The 4,436-nt window shown below is 50.3% G+C and overlaps 1 pseudogene; it reads right to left on the bottom strand.

The window, feature by feature from the left end:
• Nucleotides 1-894: 894 nt before the first annotated feature.
• On the bottom strand, nt 895-3,931 carry LOC130834441 (oxysterols receptor LXR-beta-like; annotated as a pseudogene).
• Nucleotides 3,932-4,436: the final 505 nt, after the last annotated feature.

Raw genomic sequence — 4,436 nt, 5'->3', positions numbered from 1 at the left:
TGCCGGGTTGTGGTGAAGTTTATTGCAAAGTACCCACACGGGGCCAAGCAAGGAGAATGGGCAGCTCATGCTCAAAAGATCCAAACTCCCCAGTGGCTTCCAGGCAAGGGTTTTATTTTTTTTAATTTTTTAAATTGAAGTATAATTGATTAACAATGTTGTGCCAATCTCTGCTGTACATCAAAGTGACTCAGTTATACACATATATGCATTATTTCTTTATGTTATTTTCCATTATGGCTTATTACAGGATACTGAATACAGTTCCCTGTGCCATACATTAGGACCTTGTTGTTTATACATTGTAAATGTAGTAGTTTGCATCTACCAACCCCAAACTCCCAGTCCATCCCTCTCCCTCCCTTCCTCCCCCATGGCAAATGCAAATCTGTTCTCTATGTCTATGAGTCTATTTCTGTTTTGTAGATAGATTTGTTTGTGCCATATGTTATTTTTTGTCAGGTTTTTATTCATACTTTATTTTCCTGGTTTTTTAGTTTGTTTGTTTGTTTGTTTTTAGTTTTTATTAAGTAAAAGGAGCAGGGGGTGGGGTGGGGGCTGTGGTCTCTGGGGCTGTGGGGGAGCCACAGGCCCTCCCCTGCCTCAGGTTCAGGGTGCATTTTGAGGTAGGCTTGAGGTGTAAGCTGCACGGGGAGCACAACTGGGAGTGCTGGGAGAGGTCAGGGGTCAGGACCTGTGACCCATCTACCCCTCCCAGGGAGACTCAGTGGGCAGGGAGGGAGGATCCTGGACCCCAACTGGGGCTCATCCTGAGGGTTGAAGGTTGGTGGGGCCAGGGCCTGAGCTCCAACCCAGAAGGTGGGACTCCAGGCCCAGTCCAGCCTCTCCCCACCCAGTGTCCATTCATTGGAGGGTGCAGGGGGGCCGGGCCCCTCACTCATGGACATCCCAGATCTTGGATAGCAAAGACAGCAGCTTCTGGTCCTGGAGCTGCAGGACAAAGAGCTGCTCTGAGTGCACGGAGCTGAGTGTGCACAGGCTCACGAGCTTCATCAGTATGCAGGGGAAGCGCAGCTGGTCCTGTGGCCTCTTGATGTGGGTGTAGGACAGCAGCATGTCCACGCAGGGCTGCTGCAGGGCCTGGACTCGGCTGGGTTTCTGCACGTTGGGCTGGCTGGCCGAGAAGATGTTGATGGCGATGAGGAGGACGTACTTGGCGTTGTCCAGGCCCAGGCGCCTCATGGCCTGCAAGAACTCAAAGATGGGGTTGATAAATTCCACCTGCAGGCCTGCACGGTGGAAGTCATCCTTGCTGTAGGTGAAGTCCGTCCTTTAGGAACGTGATGCACTCGGTATCGTGGTTGTAGCGTGTGGCCGTCTCCAGCAACATGATCTCAAAGGTAGATGCCTTCAGGAGGGTGATCTGGTCCTCGCGACCCAGCTGCAGGAAGCCAGGCACCTACTTGGTGAAGTCCACGATCTCCTAGACTGAGATGACGGCCAGCTCTGCGAAGTGGGCAAAACGCTGCTGGTGAGCATCTGTGGGACTGGGGGTCTGTGCCCAAGGGCCAGGGTGTGACTGTGGGCTGGTCAGAGAAGGAGCGTTTATTGCACTGCAGCTGGGTGGCCACCAACTGCTGGATCGTTAGTTCCTGAGTGGCTGTTAACTGGACACCTTCGCCTTCCCAGGAGCCCTGGCCACCCTTGTCGGACCCTCCAGGGGAGGCCTCAGGCCCAGAGGCTGAGCTGCTGCTGACTCCCAGCCCTGTGGGTGACTGCTGCTGCTGCTGCTTCCTAACCTTCTTCCAGATCTGTTCTTTGAAGAGGACGCACTGCTCCCGCATGCTGGTCTCCTTGCATTTTCGCAGTCGGCATTGCTGGCACTTGCGCCACATGAAGGCATCCATCTGGCAGGTTCCACTGCCCCAGCAGGTGTAGCACCCAGCCTTGCCTCGGATCACACTTTGCCGGAAGAAGCTCTTGCAGCCTTCGCAGCTGAGCATGTTGTAGTGGAAGCCAGCAACCGTGTCCCTGCACACCTGGCACCGCTCGTCACTCAGCATCTTTGGAGCCGGGTGGTTCTTTTGCTTGTGCTCCAGCTCCTCTGCTGTGTCTAGGATGACCACGACGGAGGCTGAGTCGGCCCCATCAGTGCCTGGGACATCAGAACCCTCCCCTCCAGGGCATGGCTCAGGACCATCCTCCTTTCCATCAGGTGGAGAAGAGGGGGTGCGGGGGCCATTTCCAGGCAAGCGGGTGTCCAGGGAACTCGTGGTGAGGGTGGATATGGTGGGGTCACGGAGAAGCTTCTTTCCAGGTCCCACCCCTCTCGAACATCAGTGGGAGGCGGGTCTCATGGCTGCCCACCAGGATCTCGTGGGCAGCCTCTCCAGGGGTCCCCTACTCCTGTTGCCCTGGAAACAACTGGGGGCAGCGTGAGCCTTGCTCTGTTTCTCTTTCTCCTCCTCTGTATCCCCTGGCTCCTCTCAGTGACTCCAGTCCCCTCAAAAGTACCTTCGCCGCTTCTCTGTGCCATATTTTAGATTCCACAGATAAGTGATATCATATGGCATTTGTCTTCCTCTTTCTGACTTACTTCACTTAGTATGAGAATCTCTAGTTGTATCCATGGTGCTGTAAATGGCATTATTTCATTCTTTTTTTCATGGCTGAGTAGTATTCCATTGTATATATGTACCACATCTTCTTTATCCATTCATCTGTTGATGGACATTTAGGTTGTTTCCATGTTTTGGCTGTTGTGAACCACACTGCTATGAACACACAGGGGTGCATGTATCTTTTTGAATTAGAGTTTTGTCCTGGTATTTCCCAGGAGTGGAATTGCTGGATCTTATGGTAATTCTATTTTTAGTTTTCTGAGGAACCTCCACACTGTTTTACATAATGGCTGCAACAGCTTACATTCCCACCAACAGTGTAAAAGGGTTCCCTTTTCTCCACACCTTCTGCAGCATTTATTTGTAGACTTTTTAATGATGGCCATTCTGACCGGTATGAGGTGGTATCTCACTGTAGTTGTGATTTGCATTTCTCTAATAATTAGTGATGTGGAACATCTTTTCATGTGCCTGCTGGCCATCTGTGTGTCTTCTTTGGAAAAATGTCTATTAAGGTCTTCTGCCCATTTTTCTGTTGGGTTGTTTGTTTTTTTGTTGAGTTGTATGAGCTGTTCATGTATTTTGGAGATTAAGCCCAGGCAAGGGTTATTAAAGACAAAGCAAGTTGCAGGTGTACGTGATCAGCTTGTGCACGTCCTTCTGATTTGATGGTGAGCTAACAGCATGATGTTTTGGGGAATCTCAATCATCAACCTCCTGGTTCCAGCCAGTCTGGGGTCTGTGTGCTGGTGGTCAGCATGCAGTTAACTTCTTCCACGTGGTGGGGGTTTTAGTATCTGCAGAACAACTCAAGGATATAGCTCAGAATATTATCTAAAGCCCTGGAGGGGGAATTAAAAGTCCTTGAGTTTGTTTTAGGGATAAGCTATTATTATTTTGTCTTGCTTGATTATTTTCCTTTATTTCTGCATTTCCTCACTTCTCTGATTAAATTTGCTCTTTGGAAGTCAAGGTTAAAGCTTTTCTACAAACAAGAGGTGGGGGACATGGCGGGGGGTATATCCCCAGGAAGGCCCTGCAGGGTCCTGCTTGGTTTCCTATGGATGCTAAAGCACCAGAAGAAAAGTCCAGGCTCCAAGGACAAGCTGCATGAACAGTGCAGTTCCTGGAAGGTAAATGCTGGCTGCTCCAGGAAGCCCACAAGAATGCGTCCTGCCTCTACAGACTCACTGGAACCACCGTGGAGAGGTGGCAAACACCCCTTCATCCAGGACACCTGCCTCTATGAATGCTTCCTTGACCTGGGTCCCTGGATCCAGCAGCTGGGCCAGAGTGGGCACAGAGAGCAGATCTGGACCTGCCCCTCTGCAAAACGACTCAGTCCTCATGGGAAAACTGGTGCACCTAGGAGTGTGCTGCACAACGTAATCAGTGTCCAGTGGAGCTTCCTGCCACCCCTTTGATTTCTACTTCCCACAGCTGCCACTGTGCAATGAAATCAATGCTGGACATTGCACTGGGGCTGTGCCCCGTGGGGCTGGCCTTTCCTGCTCATCCTGCCCCTGACGCTGCTCAGCTGAGCTGTTTCTCCCTTCTGCTACCCGGACATCCCAGCTTGTTCAGCCCCACAGCACCCAGACCCTCAACCCCTGCTCGGTGGTGGAGTCTCTGGCAGCCAATTTAAATAAATAGACACCTTTGTCGCTCACACAGAAGTCTTGCAAAAGGATAGATGATGGAAAGTAAGCCTCCCTCCAATGACAACTGCATTTTAATTGTTTCTTATAAAAAATGGGAAGGTTGTTCTGAAAAAAATTCAGATTTTGCCAAGAATTTAATATTTCTGTCTTTTTTTTTACTTTAATATTTAAAATTTTTTTTCTTGGTTTACTT

The sequence above is a fragment of the Hippopotamus amphibius genome, chromosome 13 (assembly GCF_030028045.1).
Source record: "Hippopotamus amphibius kiboko isolate mHipAmp2 chromosome 13, mHipAmp2.hap2, whole genome shotgun sequence".
NCBI lineage: Eukaryota > Metazoa > Chordata > Mammalia > Artiodactyla > Hippopotamidae > Hippopotamus > Hippopotamus amphibius.
This window is presented reverse-complemented; position numbering and strand designations above follow the sequence as displayed.